General features: G+C 43.9%; 1 protein-coding gene across 2 annotated transcripts in view; it reads left to right on the forward strand.

The window, feature by feature from the left end:
* The window catches only part of GRIA1 (glutamate ionotropic receptor AMPA type subunit 1), a 127,446-nt gene that overhangs the window by 47,201 nt on the left and 67,398 nt on the right, over nt 1-12,847 (forward strand). The window lies entirely within an intron of this gene.

A 12,847-nucleotide genomic window follows, 5' to 3' on the forward strand; every position in this document is an offset into this window, starting at 1 on the left:
TGGCAACCTTCTCTTGTAGATGGCAGTTCCACCTGCCTTTTCCTTGGAGGTTTCTGGAATAAATGGTGCCTCAATTAGGTTAATTATACCTTTATCCATCCATGTGCTCACTTTAGATATGCTGTTAGAGTCCATTACACAGCATAGTTTCCACAGTTTTCCTTGTGGGAAGCAAATCTAGCACCTGATGTGTGAAGTTTTCCATGGCCTGGTGTCTTGCACGATATTTGTTAAATCCAAGGGCTATTTCCACTCTTTGAAAACCTGCTGCTCCGGGTGTCAATCTGTTTAAGGCCTGCCTGACACAGGGTGCCCAGTGACTCTGATTTCATGGACAAATGTATTTCATTGAGGCATCTCCCTGCAATGTCATCAGAAGGCTTAAGCAACATCTGGTGAATAGTGAGAGTCTCTCTGATGCTTGTGAAAAGTGGTACAAATTAGCATCCTCCAGTCTGCTGCTGCTATTCTGTCTAAATAATATTTTACAGGTAAAGTTTCTGCTGAGAAGCAGTGGGGTTTTCTCAGTATCTGCCTAGATCATGTCATAGGTTTTGGTTTACACTGAGTAACTGCTTGAGACAGAAGCTGCATCTGTATTTGCAGTGTCACGGCTCCCAAATGATGAATGACCCCCGGTTTCTAACAACTTCCCTTCCTGTGCTCTGGCTGGCCTCCCTGTAATTTGCATTTATGCAAAATGTTTTACATGTTCTCTCTTACTGTCTTCAGCTCTCTAGAGAGTCTCTGTCTTCAGGAGCTTAAAAGTTCTCCCAGAATGGAAATCAGTAGAGAGGGTGTTTGTATGTAACTGGGCACACCAGGAAGCAGTCTCAGTGTTTTCCTGATGTTAAGGATGCTTCCACATTCTTCTCCCTAATACACACGTCCCATTTTTCTGGATTATTTTCTCAGTCCCATTGGCAGCGCAGGCTGTTCGGGATAACTGAGATGCTCCTGGTATCTTCACTGGCCTCTATGCAGAGAAGATGACTTAGTATTTTTCACTAGCAGAAATCTTTACTGTGAACACATGAAGCTCTTCAAGTGAAACATCTAGTAGAAAAGGCTTTCCCAAAGTTAGTGTCTCTATAGAAAATGTTCTTATAATGCTTTGTGTCTGAGAATTTGATACTGCCTGCCACTAGTATTAATGGGAATTCATTCCCCAAGGGTATTTTAGGCAAAACGTGTGCATCTTAGTTGGCTTTATATAGTTGATGATGTGCTTTGCAGCTTCTCCCACCTCTTGGTTCTTTCCTCGATCTTGGGAGGTTCATTTCTGCATGGGACGATCTTGTTATGGGTGACAATTTTTGTGGACCCAAGTCAGGTTCAGGAGATGACCGTAGCTGTAAAAACCCTCTCTATCATGCTGGTATAATGACAGATTTTGCCCAAAATTTTTTAGGAAAATCTTGAATTCCACTTTATTTCCAATGAAGTTCTTGCTATATAGCCAGCTCCTGTGTTGTATTCTTGGTACTTGAGGTTGCATTCACACAGGGCCTCCAAGTCTACCCACGGGTTTGGTGGAACAGCAGCGTAGAGAGTGGAGTTCCCCCATCCCCACTGTTTGCAGTGCTCAGCGGGATGGATGCCTTCACCTCCTGCGAGAGGTGAGCTGCCCTCTACAGCTGCTTGCAGCCCTGGTTTAACAAGCATCACCTCTCTGCAGAAGCTCCATCTGGGCACGCTAGCTAGATGCACTTCATGTAAACTGTTTGTTCCACCACCCACAATGAGCTATTCGCACAGAAGTTTCGCCAGAGACCATAAAATTGCAAACCATAAGTCCAGATCTCACCATCTGTTGCAATTCTGTGTTCCTGCTCCCCAGACAACACAGTCTCCCACTGAGTTTAAGAGATCCCAAGCTTAAACTTGTTTGTTTGGGATTTCTCAAAAAACCTGGTGCTCAGAGGCACTGCAGAAATAAAAAAGTGGTAGCTATTATCATTTATTGCCCTCGCAATGCAGACAGGATTAAAGCTATTCTGACGACAGGGAAGAAATAGTAATATTCCCCCTGACATTAAGTAGGCCTGAAGAAAGCTATGAGCACAATGGAATGTAACATTAATGTGAAAAGGAAAAATAAAAACCCTGCAAGAAATTACTGTAGTAAGAACCACCAAGGGAGGCACTTAAGCCCACAAAAGCCAGAACTCTCAGGTGTCAAAGGATCTTGTCACTCTGCACCTAACTCAGCTTGCTGAGGTGTTAAATGGGGTTTCAAAACCTTTGGGCTTTCACAGACTTTAGGTGAATACAATATACAACTGGGTAGCACAGAAAGAGTCGTGCTTTAGAGGCTTAACCCTTGCATACTGAGTATAGATTGCTGGGCTTGTACCTTAGCTGCTCCTCTTTTCAGAAGACTCTAATGGCTCCAGTGACTGCTGAAAAGATGGCAGTTTTGGAGCAGCGATGGCACATGTAGGTTTTGGAGCATCTGCCTTGCTAGCTCAGCAGATACCTGTAATGTAGCCTTGAAAAATGTATAGAAAATGTGAACGTTTCTACATGATGTGTCAGACAGCTGGTGGGTTTAAGTACTGCTTCCCACTTCAAGACCTCAAACACAAGATGCTCTGTCCTGTATGTGGGAGGTTTTGTTTGAAGGAGAGCTTAATGATTCTACGATTCTGTGATTCTGAGAATGTTTTGGCCTGGATAAGTGCAAAGTTCTTCCTTCTTTGCCTGGACCAGTGAGCCTGTATTCCTGTGGAGAGGTGAGCTTGGTGGTACTTCCCCCACACAATGTACCCTGTGCTTTTTGTCTGCTGCCTTTTATTTTCACATGAGCAGGGAGTGAAATAATGTCAGAAAGCTTATCAGGAGAGGAAAAAATCCTCTGCATCCACTGACAGCCCGCATCCGCCAGCCTCCCTCCTGGCCTGGGAGATATTTTAAGATAGAACACCAAAAGACATCGTCACTACTGAAAAAATCAGTCAGGCTAGGGAAAAATTCTCCTGGCTCTCTATTTAGGTCCCTCCTTATCCTTTGTTTCACTTTCTGTGGTGAGCCAGCCGGATCGTTTCTCTGCTCTCTGCTGGGAAGGTAATTCTCTACTCCGAGGAGGCTATTCAGTGGCTTCCTTTATTGCTATTTAACATGTATACATTACAGTACCTCACAGAGGCCTCGTAGCATTGTGCCAGGCGTCCTACAAGCACATGCAGAGTGACAGTTGCATCTATACCAGGTTTCCATGTGTGGGGAATAACAGGATAAGCGTAATTCTGAGCCAATTAGAATTAATAATAATGCCCACGCATCCTACGTAGGTGTATGGGATATGGCATATCCCTATGTTTCTCTGAAGGAAACACACCCCTGGAGTTTAAAAAGGGAGTTGTTTAGGGGTTTTTCTTGTCAAATAAAAAAAAAAAACACCCTACTATCAAGAAAGGGAGTCAGTGTTTAAGGAAATATAAAGGTCTCTTTTCATATGTATCCAAAGCAGGCATTAAAAAATGGGCACACCAGGGTGGTGCCCAATCTGACTTTACAGAGTTTAACACCTGATTTGCCTGGCTGCAGCTGACTGTGGGCTGAAGAGCATTAGGGGTCTGACACCTGAGATCATGAAACCCAGTGCTTGCACCTGAGTATAAAGATATGCCCAGAAAGTGTTTGACACCGTGGAAGGATCATTGCAGAGGGTGTGCACGCATGTGTGTGTGTTTTTGTCAGGTTCTTTGGCTGCTTTGACTAGGAAAAACTGGAGCGTTAATAACTGAAGTTGTTAATTTCCAGTCTGTTATCAAGAAAGCCTTAAAATTATTTGTGTTAGTTCAGCAGCATGCAAGGGTAAGGTTTTATGCACTGTAGCACAAAACAATTAAAAATTGAAATTTAGAAACAAGAGTGGGGAAAAAAATAGAGACAGAGAAAAAGAGAAGGGATTATAGGTGCTCATCTCTGACTGCATGTCTCAGGGCATGAGACCACATCTTCACTGCCGTGAGAGCATTGGTGTGTAGTAGTCCAGGTGCTGTGATTCGAACTGCTGTGTGTGACTTGTCATTCTTAAACAGGCATATGCTTTCAGTACGTGCCATGTATCTCGCTAGTGAAAGCTCAGTTCCTTGGAAGGGAAATGTTTAAAGCCACCGTGAGAACTGTTAGAGGCAGGAAGGGGATCTTTGTATGCTGGTCAGATCGCAGCACTTCCAAGTGTTGGCTGAGATCCCAAGGCAGACACAGAAAACACCATGTGTAGACCCAGGACTGGAGGAGGTCTGCTGGGCCACCCTGTGTGCTGCTGTCACTGGTCACCAATGAGACCTTCCTACTCAGACTTGCTCTCCAGCTGCAGCTATTCTGACTGCCCACCTTGCTGATAGATGCATTATCCTGTCTCTGCATGGAAACAACTGCGTTGAAAGTTAGCCTGATCTTCAGTTGCCTGCCAGATCACAGAATTTGGTCCTAATGCTGTAATTTACAGTGTGGAATTCAGTGGCTCAAGACACTGTAATCCTGTAGGTTACAAATGGCCAAAACCTTACAAGCTAGAATGTAATGGAAAATTAAAAGGTTTTGAGATGATGGGGCAAGGAGGGAGGCTGACACAGAGCTGCAACTAAAACCGGTCTTGATTGCTACCTTCACTGCAAACCTGGAAGAAGGAGTATATATATCATAACTGAACTCCATACCTGGAGCAGACTTCAGGGAAGGGCTAATGGAGACATTATTATGAACAGGAAATAATCCTAAACAACCCAGAAACAATACCACTGAGAAAATTTACCAAAATACTGTTTTCTCAGTTGAAGACAATGACATGAGTCTCCGGAATGCCACAGGGGACACATCAGAGACTGAGACATCAGTTTGGCTTCCAAACTGTCATATCTGCAAGAGCACAGAAAATTTAGGAATATCTATGCAGATGTTTTATGAAGAAGGGGAACACGGGACCAAAATTGTAATTATCGGGATGAAGATAAAGAAAGGAGTTACTGAGGTAGGTGTTAACACCCTCCTTCCACAATGGAAGTAACATAAACGTTGGAACAACTTTTCCAGGGAAAGTCCGTAGTCTGGTTTTTACATTGTGACCTGCAACCAGTTTCAAGACAAGCACTTACAACATCCTTATCAGAACCTGAGGCTTGCACTGAGGACTATCACAGGCTTTAATGTCTAGAAAAACTTCCATGAGCAGTTAGAACATATTAGGGAAAGATAAGAAGCTATTGAAGACATTATGTGTTTCATCTGCAGTGAGCTCTTCTTTATGTGACACATTTGCTTTCTGCTACGGCTTATCTTTCTCCCTCCCACTCTTCACTCCCCTCTTTTTACTCCATTTTAATAATTTAGCTCTTACAGCCCAGAATTAAATGTTGTGCTGACCTAAGAGCAGTGTGCTACGTACCGTATTAACATGCTGTGGTTTTGGTGCTTTATTCTTTTTCTCTGTTGTTGTTCATGCTCCCCAGCAGAAAGCTGCCCCCTGATATTGTACTTAGTTTTCCTAGTATAGCACGATCTGCAGAAGGACTAATGTAGTACAAAAGGCCATCTAATAAAGCAGCAAAAGCAAAATTGGTTCAACCCTCATTGCTCACCTCCTTTTATAATATCACTGTCACTTTTTCATTTGTAGTAATCTTGCTTTAATATTTATGACTCTGCTTCAGACACGGAGAGTTCAATAAGAACAAATTTCTGGTTTTCTATTTCATTGCGGGAGGTTAGGTGAGAGCAGGGATAGCTGGTCCTCCAGAGCCCACAGGGCCCACAGCAACATCCGTCTGCGGCTGGGGGCCCCATGAGGGGATCATCCCCCCACCTCAGGGAGCTGCAGAGGAGCTCCAGTTGAGGTTTGTGAGCAGGAGATAGCAGCTGGTTGTGTAGAGCTTCTGCTGCTCCAAGGCAACCCAGCATGGCCAGCGTCTTCTGCTTGCTTCTTGCTGGACATGGCTTAAGGTTGGACTGCCCAGCAGCCCTGCTGCCAGCACAGACTTGCTGACAGCGTGAGACAGTTCTGGCACGTGTGTCAATGTCAAACTGCTCAAAAGCCATGCAAGGCTCAAGAGCCACAGGTGGGCCATCCCTGGGCTCCAGGTAGCAGGAGATGTGCTCTTCATTAAGTGACTATGATCATTTTTAATGACATAATATGCCATAAAAGGATTTCAGAAGACTGTATCCCAACTGGCTTTGCTTGCCATGGTTTGACAGCTTGCTGTACTTCAGAAATGAGCTAGACTGGCATGTAAGGAAAGAGAATCTTTTTTAAAAGACTCCCATTTTAAAAATGAGATCCTCTATTAGAACTGAAAAATGTGGAATTGCTTCCAGGCACCAAAGCCCTTCTGCAAGTCCTTTCTGTTTTAAAAATGTTATGAACACAGGGAATGCTGTGTAAAAGCTGTGGCTCTGGTATGGGACGTTGGAGAACGTAAAGGCAGCAGACAGCAAGAACCTTACACACTTTGAGAGCACAGCATCAGTGCTTAGAGCTCAGAACATGGTCTTATTTTGGGTCTGTACGAACATGGAGCAAGAGACAGTCTCTGACTCGAGGGACTGGAACAGGTGAGGCTCAGAGAAAGGCAGTCACCTTCCTCTACCTCACAAGCAAAGATCCAAGTTGTGATTAGATGATAAACCTAAAACAGAGCTGGCACTGGACCCATTTCTCCTTACACGTAATCTGATCTGTTAGCCACAGGGCCCGCATTAGCCAACCTGTCCCTATTAGAATAATAACCTAATTTTAATCACAGAAGGAACCGGTTTTTGTAAGGTCTGAATGCTGCTGGAGATGGGCATCGTGTCCTTTACAGTGCTGTCTCTGCTCTCTTTCAATGGATTAGCCATCATCTGAAGGCTACCCAGCAAATACAGCTGTCAACTGACATTTTATTTAAGGGGACATCCAAGTCTATGACCCCAAAAGTCCCAGGACTCAGCAGATACGTGCCCATGTCTCCTCTAGATTCTCATCCAGGACCTATTGAAAGATGCTTATGATCTCAGTGTGTTTCATGTAGTGAATTTGCATCTACTTCCTATTAAAAGTACCACCGTTGCTCAGAAATAGTTTGGAGTATTGACTGGAAACCCTTCAATATATTTAATTCTTGATTTTATATGATTCAACAAAATATTAGCAATCCCCAAGTAACAATGTGTTTAAAAACCGGCAAACCAAGCGAGGAAAGTCTTGTCAAACATCTTCGTTTTCCTTCTTTCCTTCTTTTACATCCTTTGATATTTGGATTTTCTCTTCCATTTTGTAGTCACACTGGGTAAGAACTACATCCAAAGACTCTAGTAGAAAAAGAAAAACACATTTCAGTATGTGAAGTCCACAAGTGGAAGAGCTAGGATTTTCAACTGGTCCCTTTGACAGAGAGGTTAAAGTCAACTTCCCACGGCCATATCTTCCAGAACCATGATTATAATTCAGAAGTGCACTTAAATGACTGAGTCCATGTTGTTAATTTTCATTGACACAAGTGCCATACTATTTCTGTTTCCTTAAACTCTGCAGCATGAGAGAAAGAACTATATCAAATCCAATTTGATCTCAAGAGAAAATTATTGTTTGTCAGCCAGGCAAACCAAGACTTCTTTGTCAGGCAGGCAAACTTAGCTAAAAAAATTGAAGATATCAGCATAAACAGTTGTAAGCAGCTCTTCAGTCATAGTTTAAGGTTTAAACATGTGGGAAAGAAAGCAGATCTTAATGTAAAAATCAACACTACTTGCAGTTTCCAGGATGGTCAGAGCAGCAGTGCAGGAAAATGATGGAAGAGACACACTTCTGTGTCTTCTATGTATTTGAAAGAGAAACATATATTTCTTGTGATATCACATCAGCCTGATTTGCAGTTGATCTAATGTATGGGACATATCTGCTGTCAGCTAAATACATGCGTGGAGCAATGGGGGAGTGTAGAATCTGTTTGGCTTTCCCCTGCTAGAAGAATCTGTGGGAACATGCTGTCGTTGGGATGTGCTGAAGAGATGCGCTCTGGCACCTACGCCGCACTGGAGAACTGTGAGGACAAACATTTGGGAGGAAAGCTGAGCTGATCCTAATTGAAGCAGACACTAGTGCTCTTTCATTGAAATTCCACCGGCTTCAGCAGCCTGATGTCAGGTTCTCCATCATCGTGTGAGGGTCGCCTTCAGGCAGGGCATGATAAAAATAAATGACACATGCATCTTCCCCTCCCCTTTCCCAGATGTGCACACATATACTCCAAGGGAGGAAAGAAAAACATGTGGGAACTGCTCCTTGACACAACTGTTGTCAACAAGTATGTTTTGCTGCAAGTAAGGGTTTTGGTTCTGTGTCCCAGGAGGTTTGGGCAGATGAAGGAGGTGCCACACTGCTATTGGGGCTGCAGTCAGTACAGGGCTAGTCTCTAATAGCTTCCAGAGGATAGTACACTGAGCTGACTATTTTGTTACACTCAAAGTCTGGCCACACTTATCTTACAATTTTTAAAAGGCATCTGTTAATTTGGTTTCTGGAGTAAGTGCTGTGTGTGCTGGATCCGGTGGTTTTAACGATTTCTTCTTATCTTGGAGTCTACATTTCCAAATTACTCTTTTCTTCCCCTGCCTGCTTGGGCCATGAAGAGTAATTTGCTCAAAATCCTCACAACATCTGCAGCTCAGCATTGTAGGAATGGCTTTCCTGGAGAGGGTGTGATGTCTTCCCTCCTAGATGCTCATCAGATCTGACATTCTCCAGGGTCATGAAGGGTTCTGAGATCTGGCAGGGACCATCTGGGGTTTTTGTCTCCTTCTGCAATAGAGAACATGAGTTGTTTGTGGGGAACATCTGGAGACATTTTGTTTAATCAGTATTTTACTGCTCTTGTGGCTTTGGGTATTAGCACTGTCTCTGTTACTTCTGCTGTCTGGCAGAGACACGCAGCCATTGAGTCTCCCGAGAGTCAACTAAACCATATTATTGGCTCCCTCCGGGGGTAGCTGGGTGAAACTTAATGGTCCATGAGATACAAAAAGTCAGTCGAAATGATCTAATGTCCCCTTCTAGTCTTAAACTCAGTGAAGTGGTGAAAATTCAGCTTCTAAAGGAAATGGCAGATGAGCAGTTGCCAGGATCTCCTACCAAGCTGATTCTCCAGCTGTGTCCATCGGGAGCAGTTCCCTTTTTGCAGTCCTGTTTGCAGTTTCTCAGCAAAATTGCACCACTTTCACTCCTGGAGGCCAAATCCTCATTCCCATCCTTCTGTGCAGCCCATTTGCCCTTCCTCCTCCCTCAATTGCAGAGACTGTTTCAGCCTCTCTTTCTGGTGACCATTTCTGAGAGAAACTTTTTGGTTTCTCTTCTGGTTTTACCAAAATCCAAATGAGATGTCTGTTGTATCTGACATGTGCCTTTCACATGGATCAAATCTCCAGTACCAAGATATCTCTGGCCCTCCTGAATGCAGAAATCAGTCTTGTGCATCTGCTCTCTCTATGACTGGTTGAGAGCTTTAGCCAAGAAAAGTCTCCCAGGAATCTTTATATACTCAAAACATCTCTTTCACTTCCCTCTTCAGCAAAGTTAATGTGCAATTTAAAGTTGTGGGCATGTATTTTTCTTTTTGCAAAGGTGCCCAGAGCTGCCTGTCTTCAGCTGCTGTAGGTGTCCCATCCTGCATGTTTTTTCAATAAAATCAGTGTTTCGTCTGTCAGATTTAAATGCTTTCCTTGAATCTTACCATATAAAAAGAGAAACTTCAGAGAAATTGCAGTACTAGAAATCCAAGAGTCTGGGGATTTCAAGCATGAGTGACACACGCGTGCTTTTTCCTCATCTGAATTCAAGGACAGCCCAGCTCCACAATAGCTTACACAAAAGGCGACGACAGGCCTCCTCCTGCTTGCTCTACCACATCAATCACTATTTAAGTAGGTACCAGGAATCTTACAAAGCTATTTTGATTTTTACTGTAATTTGCAAGTGTTTCTAGAACAGTCTGAGGAGCTCTCACCTCACCTGGCTGCAGCAGGTGCTGCAGAGTTGTGTCTGAGGTGCAGCTGGTTGTTGTGGGGTGGTCTTTCCAGCATAACCAGGAGACAATCAAGTTAATGCCTCTGTTTTTACCTAATTTTATTCATGGAATGGCACTAGGGACCCTCAGTGAGAGATCCTGTGCCTGAAGAAAGAGTGGTATGGGATGTCCATGGTGCTTGGTGCAGCACACATGGGGAACATCCCAGCCAGAAATCCCAGTTATACAAGACAGATCGGGGGAATACAGTAGTAGTTGCCATGGTTATCAATCTTTATGAACTATATTTTCTGAGGGCTTGTTTAGAGGAAAACTTTTCTGTAACAAATTACAAATTCATTGTAAGATAATAGCATAATTACAGCCCAGAATAGATGTTCTCTGTCCTTCTTTCCCTTTGTGCAGCCCGGAAGCCAAGAACAGCACACGCAAACTGTCACGAATGTCTGCATTTACATCCAAGTGAATGCTCTTCACTCGTGCTCACATCCTGGGATATGCAAACATTTATGCTGTTGCAGTTCTCCCAGTTTCCCCGCCTGCAGGAATGAGCTTCAGAGGCTGAACTGTCCAAGTTTAGCTGCTAGAGCTGATGACCAGATGAGCTGCAACTTTGCTTTAGGAAAAGCCAGGCTGAGGCCATCTAGCTGCTAACGGGTGGTGGGTGTTAGGCTTGTGAAGGGTGATCTTATCACCAGCCAATTGACCAGAAGAGCTCAACTTCTTGGAGCTTCCATTCCAGCATGATCTTTACCCCTTTTTTGTTGCTAAATCTTTTTAGAAAAGCATCAGTCAGAGCCTAGTGACTGCTGAGGGAACTGATAACCTTCCTCCTCACCAGAAATACAAAAAGAGTTTAAAATATTTGCTTCCTCTAGTCAAGGTTTACAATTCTTAATAGAAAGTTATTAGGAAGTTGCAGAGCAATCAAATGACAACACAATTGTTAATAAATATGCTTAATAAAACAATTAAGTATAAAGAAATTCTAGCAATCTCTTAGCGTATTAAATAAATGGCAAGTAACTTCTTTTTAACTTTGCTGGGTAAATTCATTTGGAACATCTGTAATTTAAAATAGTCCTGAGATTTAAATAATTTTACAACCACTACTTTTACATTATCCCAAGTTCAGTCTAAGAAAAAGGACTGCAGTTCTCACTCCTTTCATTTTTCCAGATTAATTGACACAACAGTTTCTTTGTTGTTCTTTGCCTGATAATCCTCAGCAAGTCATTTTTTTTTCAGATTATCTGCCTTGTCCATGGCCCCTCTTAGTCTGAAAGTACAAAGCGAGCTAGGGTTCTTTCCAAACTTACTAATGATAAAGACTGCTCGTTCTCGCAGTCGTCTTTGGTGCAATCTGTTTCAAACGCTGGGATTGATGAGTGTCTCAGAACAGTGTAGGAGGGCTGCCTGAGCGTGACTGAGCCACAGAGTTAGAAAAAAAAAATCTAAAAAATAATAGATTCCTTTCAAATGGAAAATAAAAGTCAAGGAAGCCATGGTTTGCATAAAACAAAACAAGACAGCGAAGTTTATTGTCTGGATTATTAATTGTGCTGGATTGTTCAGCTACCCCGAGAATGTCACTTTAATCATTCGGTGAGGCTGAAGCCTGGGTCTCCAGAGATCATGTTCTGATCTCTCACATATGGTATGTCGCACTGTTCATTAAACCCACTGGCCCAGTCACATGGAAATGATGTTCAGACTATTTCTATCCCTATCTGCTACTTTTCTTCCTGAATGTGTCAGTCTCATCATGAGGGCAGTGACTCCAGCTGATACAGACACAATTGCTGATTGCAAAGAGAGACACTGCCGTGAAAATAAAGAGAAGAGGGTTTTATTTCCGTCATGGTTTGAGCTTTGCGAGAATTCCCTGCCCTGCAGAAATACAAATTCCCTTGGGGAAGGAGGGTGCTGAAGTATGTGAGATCGCAGACATTGACTTCTGCTCCCCAACTGGAGGGATAGAGCTTGGATGGAGCCCAGCTAAGGCTGAAGCAAGCTTGTGCTTAGGAGCCTGTCTCCAGCCACACGTGCAGAAGGTTTGGTATTGGCAGCCACCAGCAGAAACCAGGTCAAGGGATTCTCAAGCAGCACAGAGCTTTTGCCAGGGGACCCCAAAATGTCACATCCAGCTTCTCACCCTGCACTCTGTTGGGCGGGGGAGGGGCTGGCAAGTGATGTGTGAAGTGTTGAGTCAGTGTAAATGTCACAGCCAAAGGTCTTCAGAGTCAGTGACAATGGGAGGAGACACTAGTGCCAGGAGTTCTGACACAGGGAAAGCACTGTAACTGCCACCACCTCCGGCTTGGAGATTTATTGATGGTAACTTGGGATGTGCCATAAACAGGGGTGATATTAAACAAGTCTGACTGTCTCAGGGGCTAAGTTTTACAACCCAAAGTGTGAACTCTCTCTGCCTCACTGAGATCCTGAGGCATTTTTCCAGCAGCTCCCACGATCTCATTAAGTGCTCTCCTGAGAAGGGCTCCAACCCAAGAGACCTCCCTACGTAGTGCAGCGCTGGCTGCTGGTATCAGACATAAATATCTGCTGGTGAACCCAGCATCCACCCTCAGAACTTAGTGATGCAGACAGCCCAGGCCACCACCACTACCTCACTGGCCCCACAGCCTTGCCCACCATGGTTTTGTGGGGAAACCAGAAATTGCCACACAGGTGTCCCCAAGTACGAGTGCACCCCTGGTGTCAGAGGCTCCGACCTCAGTTCCAGCAGCTCATGCCCAGGGACAAACCTCCCTGTAGATGTGCTATGAGTGCATTGAACCTAGGTGAACCTTTTCTGAGATGACCTCTCAGCATGG

The sequence above is a fragment of the Opisthocomus hoazin genome, chromosome 22 (assembly GCF_030867145.1).
Source record: "Opisthocomus hoazin isolate bOpiHoa1 chromosome 22, bOpiHoa1.hap1, whole genome shotgun sequence".
In the NCBI taxonomy this organism is placed as follows: Eukaryota; Metazoa; Chordata; class Aves; order Opisthocomiformes; family Opisthocomidae; genus Opisthocomus; species Opisthocomus hoazin.